Source organism: Anguilla rostrata, chromosome 16 (assembly GCF_018555375.3).
Source record: "Anguilla rostrata isolate EN2019 chromosome 16, ASM1855537v3, whole genome shotgun sequence".
NCBI lineage: Eukaryota > Metazoa > Chordata > Actinopteri > Anguilliformes > Anguillidae > Anguilla > Anguilla rostrata.
In genome coordinates this window covers 15160465-15175060 of record NC_057948.1, presented here as the reverse complement: position 1 = coordinate 15175060, position 14596 = coordinate 15160465, and the positions used below count along the sequence as shown (strand labels likewise).

Here is a 14596-nt window from a genome sequence, read left to right as displayed (position 1 = left end):
TAGTATTGAGTGCTCCAGAGTCATTCCACAGGAAATGGACAAGGACCTGTTCCCCAGAATCCTTTCATTTTTAAATATACATATTCATTACCTAGCTGTAAAGACTAAAGCTGAAGATTAAGCACCAGATTTCATTCCAAATAGTTATTGAGAAATAAATGATCATCCAAAATACCCTCCCGGAGGCATCATTTTCAGATGTATCTCTGGTAAAAATATCATTCTTTTTTGTAAGATCTCAAGGACAATCTTACAATCACAACTTAAAAGAAAGTCATCTATGCAAAATAATGGTTATAAATGTATACTGGTGATTCATCATCAATAGAAGACAATCACATGAGGCGTTGTTTTTCTTTCATCATTTCTTGGAGATATGTACATTTCCTGTCAATGGATATCACCCTTACATAACTCCTTGTTAAAATGATAAATTCATCTTTATATAAAATGTATACTTTAATATCATATAATCATTGGCCACCAGAGTTCAATGTTCTAACAGAAAAACACAAAGGTGTACACTACTGCCCCATTTTAAAAAATATATAATTGTTTTGAAGATGGAACAGAACTTGAACAGAATGTGCTAAATTATATTTTCTAGGGTTTATAGTTATGAAATGTCACCACCCTAGCCTATGTCCACAGACTATATTGCATCAAGATGCTGCAGCAATTCCATAATAGGATTAAAGAAATTGATTTTAACAATAAAGGAATTCCACAAGAATGATGCATGTCAACATTATATCACTATGCTTTATTTGTGAATGAGTCATGTGTACGATTAAGGCCACATATAACCCATCATTCCTAAAGATTTTTGTTGATCTAATTTTCATTCGTACTACATTTATATTTGGGACAATTATACTTTGTGTGTTCTTTGGATTCTGCATAATTCCTATAAATTAAGATTTATTTCATTCCTATACTTCAGTGCAAGCATAGGAGTTCACCCCCCAATCTGGCAGCCATATTGGAACATCTTATTCATGATACCATGTCTAAATTTCTATTTTATTCATTTTAATACACGAAGACTGCCTATAGCTATTGAGGAAAATTGGAAACATATGACTGGTTGAATTTTAATGGCGACTCCCCTGCATTCTATGTAGGTTGCATTTTAGTCTTCCTGGGTAAAAACTAGAGGGCTAATCATTTGTTAATCATGCTTCATATATTTTTAATTGACCCAAAATTGGAAAGACTTCTTTTCAACAGTAACACAATGAGCTCTGATCTACAGTGATCTCAGCTCATGTGCCAAGCACTCTCAGATGTGAGGTCACTGCTAAATATTTATAAATCAGTAATGCTTACTGGAGCTCAATGGGGCTCCATCAAATAAAATAATAATTCTGCTTTATCATTTTACACTGTGACTCTCAAACCCAAGGACCCTTCACAGGCAAAAACTGCAGAGAAACAAGTGGGTATTACTGGAGTGCGAAGACTGCCAAATGTCAAAATACACTCAGAGAAAAGAACATTGCTATTAGCTTAAAATACTGCTAGTTGTGCAATTGCTAGCCATAAAGTCACAATGTTCTCCACCACTTAATTTATCCTCAAACACAGCTACACTTGCAGGAATGACTCATAATTGAAGCAGGCATCCAAATGGGGTATTGGTGCATGGGTGCTCCGAGTAAACGCAAGGCAGTGAATGATGTGGGTGCAGTAGGCAAATGCATGGTGGGGGTGGAGGGGGTGGGGACACTAATTGGGGTGCCTTTGGTGAGGGACGGGATAATGAGCCGTACAGAAATCCTGAAGAGGCAGACAAACCTGAGGCCGGGCCAGACCAGAGCAGGTTCTGACATAATTTAGAAGTGTTAGCCCGTTAGAGTGTAAATGCTTAAATCAAGTAAACTACTGCACTAGCTACGTGGCTTGCATATTGACAGCACAGTACAAGCAGCTTCACCGGCTAAGCGACTTACATCATCATTCACTCACATCAGCTAAAGGCAGGAGAAACAGAGACAGACAAACAAAGAGAGAGAGCAGTCCCCAGTGTAACCCTTACACCATACCTACTTCCTGTCTGAGGAGGGCCCATTATATTGTGAGAAAACGCCATTAGTTTAATTCCATGGAACAGAGCATGAGACCTCATGTTGAAGAATACAGATATTTTCCACATCACTGTTGTATTATTGCATTCAAACCAAGTAAAAATGCCTTTTTGAGTGCACTCACATGCACCCCAACTCTCTTACTTAACCTCATCTCACGCGTGTTGCTGTGCTTCCAGGTGGATAAACCAGGTAAATATAGCAGGGGTGTTGACAGGGGATATGGTAATGTCAGCCACCCAAGTGCCCAAGATCCTGTCAGTCAGCCTCTGCTTTGAAAGACAGGTATACCCTGAGACTGAGAATGAGAGATGGAGATTCAAAGGAAGAAGGTAATAAAAAAAAGAGCAACCATGCAGTGCGGAGATAATGTCAGGCTAAACAGCACAACAGATGCAGATGAAACTTGACAACATGACAAATGAAACTATAGAACAAGAAAGAGGGAACAAAAACAAATACAAAACTGCCATACTGTATAAAGATGTGGGGAACTTTTTCCAAAACATTGAAAAGAATATTGTGTCGGTCCTTACATTCATTGACAGCTTCCAATATGTTCTTTTTGTTGAGATACTTATTTAGCCAGAGAAAACCTTACAGGACATGACAAAAATCCCTTAGTAAAAAGGGGTATGGATATCAATTATTTAATGAAAATGGAATTTGATTTCATATTTTGAAAGCATGAAATCCACCCCTTGGTTGTTTTTGGTGTCCATTTTCAGTTCAGTTCTGACTGTTCATCTACAGGCATGACATCTGATTGGACAAAGCAGCAATAAGGACCTACACCGTTAACTCCATGGAAAAAAATTAATTAAATTAAAATTAATCACTAAAGAGTAACATCGTAAGGCAGGGGTATCAAACTCCAGTCCTGCAGGGCTGCAGTTTCTGCCGGTTTTTGTGATTTCCTTTCAATCTGCAGGCCAATTTAGGCCTTGGAAACAAGATGTATAGACTCTTTAGTCAATCGGAAACTTAAATTAAAGACTTTGGTGCAGGAACACATCAAATCAGCAGACACAACAGGATTTGAGGATTTGAGTTTCAGATCCCAGCTCTGAGGGATTTAAAACTTAAGGGACCAAACAAGTTATTGTGAAGTGAAGAGGTAAGTGAGAACAATCTTGCCAAGTTTAATTTAGATTTTACAGGACGTTTAAAATTTGGCATTCTTGAGGTAATCAAGAGATTTCAAACACATGCAGGGTAGCCACAGGTGGGTCCATTGAGACTGTACTGCAATTACACATTGGACGGCTTTGTATTTTGTTTTTCTATGTAAAAACTAGGTCCCCGTCTGCTGAAAGAGTTTGCCCAATCAATTAAATGAAAAGCCAGTAATTGAATCAGTCTAATTTGTGTTTGGTGCTACAATTAAATGGAGCACCCGATAAAAACAAGTTTCAACAAAAGCACTGAGGTGCCACAGCTCAAATAAAAGAAAAAAGGACAAAGCATGGGGGAATTCAAAATGAAGACACAGCACAAGAGAAATCTTGATTAGCAAAAAATATCATGCAAGCCTGTAGTAACGGGGGTGAGCACTATCGGGAGAGCTTAATTCAGAAATTAATTTCCTGTGCAAAAATATTTTTCAATTCCAATATTCCTATGCAAAATTATTTGCAATTCCAATATGCAGTGCCAGTTTCATGGACAGGCAATGAACACCAGATTCAAAGGTTTTCAAAGGAGAAAACAGAGCAAAAGCACAGAGCAAAAGCTGTACCAATATAAACAATTTCCACCCGTTTTTAAATTATTAGAGTTCAGTGCTGTGAACAATTAATCATTGTTTTCCAAATGACAGTCATGCTTCTAAACTGACAGAAGACATGTACCACTGATATTTCTATATACCTAAAAGCAGATTAGGATATCCATTTAAATTTCAAACTGATTTGATTTATGCCGGCACAACTTCTTTTTTTTTTTTTTTTTAATTCTGAATAAACTAAGTAATTTGCTGGTATGAACAGCCTCTGGAAACATCACTACACACACTTCTTTGGAGGTTCTTTTGAAGTACATTTTCTTGCTTTAAGACCACAAACAACCAAATGTGGTTCTAAAATACCCATCCTAAGGGGGAAAGAAGTAATAAATCAATAAAATTCATGGCCAATGAAGCACATACTTAAAATGAAATCAAAACACTTCAGGAAGTGAACTATTCCTTTTAAGCAGAGGCTAACATGAAACCAGAAACCTCACCGAAAAGTTAGATGCCAACGAGAAGAGTAGCAGCAATTTCTTAAAAATAAAGATTGTGTCTTCTCTGCTCTTTTCTGTACTGTGAAAGCAAACAAATATACCTATGAAACTATCTAACCATATAGGTTAATATACATTCTGCCCACTTCCTGTTTGAGTGCATGCATGTGCATCTTTGTGATAACATGTTCACCTAGCACCTGCACCATAAAGGTGTTTTTGATAGAGAAATTGTTCTTTTTATTTGATTTTAATAAGTAAGATCAGCTAACATCCGTGTCAGGAATATTAATGAGAATGAAAATAAATTTGATTAACTTCATTTTCATTTATCATAATAGAAACAAATGGGAAAAATAATTTCATTTGGGTCTGAAAGTGCATTTGTATCTCTCAGGTCTCCTGGTAATGTTCAAGAACAAAGACAGAGGAGGGTATGATAATAAATAAGTGTAAGAAATGTAAACCCTGTGCATATCACCAAGCAGTACACAGGACACAAGACAGTTTTCCAGAAAAACTTACTGTTGACACATCTGCGCATAACATAGTGTGTAGGTATGTAGTCAGTCCCAGACAATTATTTGTTCCTCCAAAAAAATTAATCTATTTGTTAATTAATGTGAAATTAGCTTCTCCAGGTTGGACATGCATACTCATACATATGGAAGTCTTACCAATGTAGGAGAGTCCGGGGCACAACCTAACAGGTTTGCACTCATTTTAAAAACAGGCATATTAGAGTACATATTTTTTCCACCCACAAACAAGATGCTTGTCTTTGCTATGATGAGACCATCAGTACAGTTCTGGGACATTCCTGTCAATTACAGTTCAACTGAAAGTATTGGAAGTGAAATGTTACAACATTCCCCATAGTCAGGGCAAGCAGTAACAGCTCCCGGGCACACTGGGCAGTGTCCAAAACTGGCAGAAAACAGGCTGGAAATAACTTTGTTTTAATTAAGTCAAAAGGTAGATGAATACATTTCCTACAGTAATTTGATACTGGTGTAAAAATTGCCTATATTTTGTCTAATCCACATATGACACTTACCATTAGTTTATGATTAATGTCTCCAAAGACATAGATAAGAGCAAGTGCTCCCCATTGCCTATAGCAGCCAGTATAGCATAGGTGTCAAATTCAAGTCCATGAGCGCCGCAGTGTCTGCTGGTTTATGAAGAGTTCGGCACAAGTTCGATTCAAGTCATTGATTGGCTATGGAATCCACACACCCTGTTCTCAGGAGCTTAACTGGCAGCTGATTGAAAGGAAAACAGAAACCCGCAGACACTACAGCCTCCTTGGGATTCAGTTTGATATCCTTGCTATATTGGACATGATATACATAGAAAAGATGTGCTACACAGCGTTGTAAATAGAGTTATGATTTGTACTCCTGAATGGCTCAGTTTCTGCTTGCTAGTGTCATGTAAAACCTATACTCTTATAATTCACATGACTGATTTAAATAACTTATTCAGAGTGTGGTGTACACATTCATTAAATCGAAAAAAACACTTGGGCAAAAAATACATTTACTTGCATAGTGCTATAAACTGACATTTTCAAATCATCCCAACACTCACAAGAGCATCATTGCTATAACACACAAGTGAAAACAAATACATAAAATTCTTGCTCAGGTGTAAATACTTAATACCAATGTTTAAACATGACAGTTTGGCTCCCCTACACTGAACAAGATGACCAGGGATATGACATTTTGAGGCAGAAACTTTCCTTACATTTTTTTTTTTTAAACAATGAAATAAGAAACTTACATTTCTCAATTCTCTTTTTCTGGAACCTCCCCAGTCCTTTTTTTTTTTTTTTTACTGCAAATTACTTCCTGAGAATCACATGACCACTGAGTGGAGCAATCCATTCTCCAAACATCAAAATCATTGGACAAAGCAGGGTTGCAGGCTACCATCAAAAGCTGTCAGGTGGCTAATGGACAACATGACCCACTAGCACTAATCAGTTGAATGTAACTGAATGAGTTACCCCTCATGCCCTTAAACCCTGAAGTGTCACTCAGTAGCGCGTCCTCTTCATACATCTCCTGGGAGTCAGAATTCTAAAGCAAAATTAGAAACTGGAATTCTAGTCAGTGGAATTACTTTGGTATTTGGCAAAAGCAGCAATTTTTCTATATCACTGGCATAGCTTCAGCAAAGACACCTTTTCACAAGTCGTGAAAATCACCGTGTAGACTTTTGAAGTTACTCGAAGTATGACCACTAACCAGCCAACATGCCAACCAACATTATGTCCATTGAAGCCTCAAGTACCAGTAATAATATTTCAATTAATAATAGTAGACATTACTATTTCATCCTCATATGGATTCATGGTATCAATGTGTAAAAAATTCACTGCTATAAGTGAATGTGATTGATTTTACCATTTATATAGCCTCATCTTTCAAACTGCAAGCACCAATATTTTTTGATTATGAATAAAAACAATATCATTCAAGGGCTTATAAATATATTATCATAACCATATTAACATAAGATATACATTGTAGTACAGTGCTGAGGGTTGCCACTATGCCAGGTGCAAACAGGCAAAGCAAACACAAGAAAGTTATTGGCTTACCACCATTTATTCGACGAAAGGAACAGCAAAATACTCCACTAAATAATCTACAAAGGGGCCCTGATGACACAAAGGAAGGACAAAAGAATCCAAAGTTACAACAGAGCACTCACACCATACCCATGTAGACAAACAAATGCCTTTCTGAAGTCCTGGGATCAAGGCATATTATAAAGCCCAATGATTAGGCAATGGGTAGCAGCTGCCCTGATTGGCAATGTGTTACAGCTGCTACCATGCCTGTGGAGCCAACGCTGTCCATGGTCCTGCAGCTTTCCCAGGTCACTGCAACACCTGAAGTGCTGAACAAACAGCACACCAGATAAAGGTGCAAAGAGAGGGGGTTCTACTGTTTCCTGGTGAGACATTATCTATATGTAGCGTATTCCACTTGAAGTCCACCTGGTCATCCAGAACAACAACCTGGTTCTTTGCAAAAAAACCGTCAAGACAAATTCATCAATCAGTTTATTCTTTTTATTTTCACACCTGCCAGTGAATGCATCTGTCACAATGTCGCAGCAAAAGAAATGCCAGTGGGCCCAATTATACTGATTCTAATAGCACTGATTGATTAGTGCTGATATAGGTCTGACTCAACCATGTAAGCGTGTAATGGATGCTGACTCAGTCATGTATGTGGGTGTAAAGGGGGGTGACTCAGTCATGTGAGCAGGTATAACAGGGGATGACTCAGTCGTTTTAATGCAAAAGAAAAAACTCCTGCCTATTACATTGATTTGTACAGTATTTAAAAAACCACATTTATGGGGCTAAGCATTCAAACCTTTCTTTCATAGAATGGGTAATGCCTATTTTTTTCTGGCATTGTTTCTTACTTTTTCCTTGCTAAACAAATGCAGTATTAACGCCGTTGCCTAAAAAGTCATATCTATGTCAAAATAACCATAAGAGCTGCAGCTTTTACCACCATTAATCACCAATTCCTTCATAACTGGCAAGAGTGTCTTTGGGGCATAGTGGGGGGCTAAGCTCTTGTGGTTCTGATCCTACCAGTCATAGACATATTTCTGTTCAAAGAGATTTCCTTTGATCTTATTAGAGCAAAATATGAAGTATAAGGATCTTGGGCCACTGCAATTTTCAATATTAATGTTACCCCATGGTAAGGTTATTTGGAAACATGATGTCAGTTTCTATTGTTAAGCAGAAGATATGCAACTTATATTTCTCCATGATGCTGCTGGAATCTCTCCCAAAAGAGAGATCAGCAGGATCATGTCTGTGCCAAAAGGCAATAAAAAAGTAAAACCAATGTTATTTTACTGCATCTGGTTATTACTCAAGGCAAATGTAAATACACTACGTTAATATACTGCATGTAAGGTGTTTATGAGTCATATTTCATCACAGGGTGGTGCATAATTGGCTATAGTGCTACTGAAGCAGGGTTTCAGTCACCAGGGTTGTCCCTGTTTAATAGAGGAGGAATTATTTTGGCACTCAGACACCTGCAGTCAGCCTGTACCAATTTCACATTAAATGTTTTCTTTTAATGAAATTCTCTACAAAGACACATTGGGTATTCCAGTGTCAGAAATGAAGTAATTAAAGATTTAAAAATGTTTTTAAATAAGTGTCCGCTATTTTGTTGATTTATATGGTGATTTAAATTGAATCAGGCACATGATCATCACTTCTGAGAGTGAAGGGAGAATATATCGGTTAGTAAGATCGCTTCAACAAAAGCAATCAGGCATATCATGTCACAATAATGCAAGTTTCTGAAACATGTTGCGTCTACACTTAAAATTTCATTTACAAATTCATACTTTTATTGATGTAAGATATTTTTGATATTTGGATTGCTTAAAATTTGCCTTTTCTTTGGTTTATTTATTTATTTATTTATTCATACATTTCTTCAATCAGTTACACATGTACTTATTATGACATTTATGTGCTTCATTTCTGCAAGGTCTATTGAAATAGACAAAAGTGATCTTTTTATGATAATAATTTTCACACTCAAATAAAAGGATGATTGCAGCTCTGAAAGTATTTAGGAGTACTTTTTCTTCCATCATGTGTTAAAATGCCTTTGAAACCCTGGGCCTCTTTTGCATTCTAGTATTATCAGTTCAGTTCAATTGTTTTACTACGCTTTTGTTTTTATTAGAGAAGTGTAAATTTGTGAATTTCATCTCCACCGCTTGCGTCAAGAAAGGGCAGATAAGGGTATAAATGTGTCTAATTGAAAAATAAAGTAAAACCAATTAATTTCAGCACATTTCTTCTAGAATGTGCCCGTGGATAGATTATTTCTACATTGTATAAATTGTACTCTGACTAATGGCTTAAGCTTAGATATCTTTGAGGTTACAATCATAGCATGAACAGTATCGTTTTTTTTTTTTTTTTCAAACAATGATTGGGCAGCAGTGATTGGATCCCTTTTTTTTCCAGAGGTTCCCATGCGCAGACAGAAGAGCAAGATTTACATGTGTTTTCTAATATTAAAGGTGGAGGAAAACAGAGATGAAGCACACAAACACACACACACACACACACACACACACAGGCTCATGTACACATATTTCAGTGCGCCCATATCCTGACGTCACCCTCAATGACCCCCATTATCCACAAACCTCTGCAGTGTTGACCCTCACAGGATCTGGTAAATCTGCCAGCAGCAGATATTAAACAGACCAAATTCCACTTGTCTGTGTGGAATATCATCAGAAATAATATATAAACATCCCCTCTTGGAATAGACAAAAATAAGAGACAAAAACAAACCTAAGAGAAAGAAAATTTTCATTTTCTAAGACTTCTAAGACTAGGGTTATTAGACAATGTCATTTACATAATAAGAATAAAAAACAATGAATAAAGGCCAAGCACAATGCAGCCTGTGGCAAAAAAGTTCATGCAGAGCAACTAGCCACAAAAACTTAGGTTGTTAAGACTAGCTTAAATAAGCAATGTTTAATTAACATGATTATAATAAGCAAAACAAAGTGCTTCAGACCTCAAATTAGCCCCACTTCTGTCAATATGCACTGACAGACAGGGAAACAGGTTTCTGTGAGTAAAATTGATTGTTAGACTATATTTAAGGTCTATATTTGAAGCAGATACATGTCATCCAGTTTATGTAAATGATAGCAATGACACAGAGAAATTTACATTGAATGTCAACAACCACAATCCTTTTCCTCATTCATTAGGTTTGCTGAAGCATCAAAAGTCACATTTTTATCTGCACAAGAATTAGGTCTGAAATCAAAAGTAGCCAAAATGGCTCCAAAAATATTTCCTGCAGTGTTCTACTGAAAAACAATGCCAATAAACCAAAACTGTGACAGCTCATAAAAGGATTATTAACAGGATTAATAATGCATAGGGATGAACGTGAAATGAGAGGATTAGAGCAGTAGCTTTGAAGTCAATTTGGAGACAGAAATTTACTGCCAACAGTCGACAGCCTTTCATATGTGCAGAAACAAAACACCAGTTTTTTAATCAGTTATGAAGAGAGGTTGTCATGAGCAGCTTAAATTATGAACTGCTTTATTTTCAGTTGTGAATTTATCAATTTAAAATTATTATAGAATCTAGACTGATATTTGCTCCTAGGATAATTATTGATGAACATGAACAGCAAAAAATATCATACTCAATACCAACTGAAATCATTTTGATACCATGTTGAGATTTTGTTTTGGTGTTGGAGTGTATAAAAATGGAACGGAAATAATTGTTCCATGTAAAGACTGCATTTTTCAGCCTTTTACAGTGCCAATTGTGATCATGATCATGCATAATTAGCCAATCTAATCATAATTATGGCAGAAAAAGTGAGAGTCCTTCAGTCACAGGAATGATAATCATTATTTGAAACTGTAATTCATTGGGGATATTTAGGGTACACTACAAAGAAACAATAAGAATGCATTCTTATTTAGACAGACTTTCATGATTCTGGCTAGGCTTTAGCACAGACCTGGGAAGGAACGGTGTTGAAAACACAGTAAATCATCTCTGGACACCAGGTGCTCAGACAAATATATAGATCACAGGAGACCCATATTTCATAATGATTATCTTAATCCAGTGTTGAAGAGAGGTCTACTTTGGGGGGCCAGGCAGCAATGTAGTATAATTGCAATGGAACTGCACTTGTAACTCAGTGGTTGCCGATTAGATTCCCAGGTACTGTCATTGGAGCCTTGAGCAAGGTATTTAACCTGGAATGCTTCAGTAAATATCCAGCTGTATAAATGGATTGTATGTAAAAGGAAAGAAAGTAAGCTTTGTAATTCGCTCAAGGTAAAAATGTCTGTGAAGTTCTCAATGGAATATAAATATTTATACATAACATTGTGAAGTCAGATGCTCAGTAGGAGGAATGCTTAAAGCATGCACACTAGGAGGTGCATTGCTCATGGAAGCATCCTATGGCCTACATGTACAAACAGTATACTATTCATATAATATTCATCTGCTTAACATGTGTTAGGATAAATCATTCCTAATCATACCAATGTAACATATACATTTTTTTGCATTTTGCAAAGGGCACAACAAGGGCAGTGTGTGAGTGTGTGTGTGTGTGTTGCTTAGTCTTGGGTGTGACAGTCCCAGGTTACAAGCCTCATCCTCCCCCGTACTGATAATCCTCTTTCAGCCAGGCTGTAAGAAGTAGGTAAGTGGTTTCTAATTCTTCAAGCACAATGATTAAAATCCAGCCATGAGCTACAGGGTGGGTGGCACTGAATGGGGCGTCCCAGGACAGGAATCACTATGAAAACAAACAGAACCGCCGCACTGAGAAAATCCCCCAGTTTCTATACTGCAGGAAACTAATGCCAAAATGTTAAGGAAATCCCACTGTATGGGCGAGCATGGCACAGTTGGTCCTCGTAACACAGGCTAATGCACTACAAACCCCAAAGCCCCCAGAAGCACCATTTGGGACCAGCATGGGTTTATTCTTTTGAAGTGTGCAATTGTCAAATAAAAAGGCCCTGGTGTCCTGTCTCTTTCAAAGATCGATGTTTGTCCATGGCATGCGTGTCATCACAAAGCACAGCCAATCGACAGGAAATGCTCATACTTCATTGGTTTGGCTAGTTCTGTAGTGTAATCTGTTTGAGAAAACGCAGGTTGGGTTAAAGGCACATCCCATTTGTGCGGTTTCTGCCAGCTGTATAAAGATGTCGTTGAAAGAAGTATGACTCCCAAATAAATTGAAAAATTTCTTCTGACCAAATAGCACTCTCTCTTCTTTCAATTTACCAACACACCAGCACTACTGAGTCCTTATCTTATCTCTATAGCTGAAATGAAGGCCATGTGGAAATCTATTACGACAAATGTTGCTGAGGTTTCAAAATGCGGTTCCATTTCCTTCTTGGTTCAATCCCATTTCTGTTAAACCCAGAAATCAGTCACCTTTACCTAATGCTGCCTTTTCACATGACATACGTTTAATGTGAGGTTTGCTTCCAAATTTTTTCCAACTAATTTTTTTAACTATGACGTGACATGATGAGTGCCTTCACACGATTACCATATCAACTTTGGTACGGACAGGCAATGCTGCACATATATACGCACATAAACATAAGCACACACATGCACACAGTTACTCCATCCATACTCCCAGAACTCAGATCAATATCTTATCAAAGACTCAAGACAGGAACCAGAAAGTCAACCTGTGGAGAAGGAATCTGCCCCTTCAGATTTAAAGTTAATATTTAAAGAGCTGTGGCTCTGGGATCTGAGATGGGTTCCTGTAATTACGATTCCCTCAGCATGTTTCTAATGTGTTGTTCATTTGTATGACACACACCGCACTCTTTCGCCATGCAGCCTCTTTACAGTGAAGGCAAGAAATGAAATTGTAGCCGAACCTGAACTCAGGCTGCAAGGGTTGTCAATGCCTAACTGCAGAGTCTGCAGAGACTGGCTGAGCAGACCTTTTCTTAATAAGTCTTTCTGGGAGATGGAACAGCTTGATTCCGCTACCACGGTGCATTAAATGAGAGAAAAACACGGTGCAGATTTGCAGTGAGGCTTATTCTGAGCTTGTGGAGACACTATCCCAGTTCTCTAGATGCAGCTCTCTATCTACATCTGAGAGCAGGGGAGAGTATTTTAATGAACAAATCAACAGTGCCCTACAAAACTGGCAAGAGAAAGGAGGGGCATTATTTAGGATTAGATATATAAAGACTTCCAGATCACAGGAAGCGAACAGCATGGTTCCCTGCCTGTGATAAAAGCACAGATTATCTTCACAACATTTGAGTTATGCTCCCTCAAATGCTCCACAAATCCAGCTTAATACAGTATGCACTGAAATCTATCAGCTGGGCCGTCTGTCTTTTGAGGCCCTGTCTGCAAAAAGCCCAGCAGTCGTACATGTAAAGCTGAAAAAGGTGAATCAGGACAACAAGGCAAGATGTCAGGATGTCGTTTTAACATGTCCTTAGTATTATGCATATAATTATACTGTATATGGGTAGCAGACATACAGACTTTTCTGTAAGTCTCTGCAGACTTTTCTTCTTATGCCTGTTTGAACTGACTTGACGTAATTTCATTTTTAAAAAAGGGTGGCAGCAGTGTTCTACATGGAATTAAAATCTCTAAACTCAACACGACTAGTCTATTGCCCCGGCGTCCAATAGAATCAGCGTGATTTACTGAGTGACAGCCCCCTGCATTAGAGCAACAGCTAACCCAGTCTTGCACATCACACAATTGTTACATCAGGTCCAATGGTGAATTACCCAACCCCACAGGCCCAGATCAATGACATCTCAATCCAGACTGGATTCTGGAATCACGGGTGTACTGAAGCAGCAAGTGACCCCAAATTTCCACTCCCATCTCTACAGTCTCCTCGACTCTTTCTCTCCTCCTGCTGTCTTAGTTCCACCCACATTCACTCCACATGTTCTCCATTCACTCCATCATCCGTATTTCAACTCTTCCCTTTGTACTTTCTCTCCATCCACCCTCACTTTGGGGAGAGGGAAACAAGCACATAAATAATGCAGAACAGTTGACGTTTTTCAAACTTTTCAGTGCTTTTTAAGTCTGTAGTGGACAGTATGGAATTTGGGGCAATAGTGCACGCGTCTAAAAAAATATTGTAATACAGTCCTAAATGAAAAAATAACGCTAAAATGCAGTGAGATCACAAGCTGCAGTTGATGCCACTGTCAGCATTTTTTTGTCAGCCATAAATTAAACATCACAATCCATGTTACCTTTCTCAATAAAAGTTCACCTAACAATATGTGGAGGACTTTGTTTTTTTATCACAGCAGTAAAAGTGTAATTTCATAGCGGATGTGATGTTGGGCAGCAGAGCCAGGGGGGCATGTGATTCACCCTCAGGCCTGTTTCAGCTGGAGGCAAAGCTCCAAATGGAACGTAATGGGGCTCTTTGTCCCAGAAGTGCTCCCTCTGGCATTCTCTCACCCCTCTGTGGCTAGACCACCTCGCCTCACCACCACCTCCGCCATGACAGTCCCCCTGGGCACAAAGGATAGGCACTCTCCAATTCCCCTCATGAATAAGTATAGACATACACACAAATGGATGTGATTAGAACAGCAAAATATAAGGGAATGCATCTGAAGCATCTAGATGAGGCAAATTTCACAAGAGCCTAGTTTATTTCCCTAACTGC

General features: G+C 38.1%; 1 protein-coding gene across 2 annotated transcripts in view; it reads right to left on the bottom strand.

Moving 5' to 3' along the window:
- Positions 1–14596, bottom strand: part of LOC135241945 (neural-cadherin-like) — a 131580-nt gene that overhangs the window by 92206 nt on the left and 24778 nt on the right. Inside the window, exon 1 of one of the 2 annotated variants that reach the window (XM_064312745.1) lies at positions 6922–7059. The exons of the other annotated variant lie outside the window; for it this stretch is intronic. The gene's annotated coding sequence lies outside the window, so the exon portion shown is untranslated. Of the gene's footprint in view, positions 1–6921; positions 7060–14596 lie in introns of those variants that run through there. 2 annotated transcript variants of the gene reach the window in all.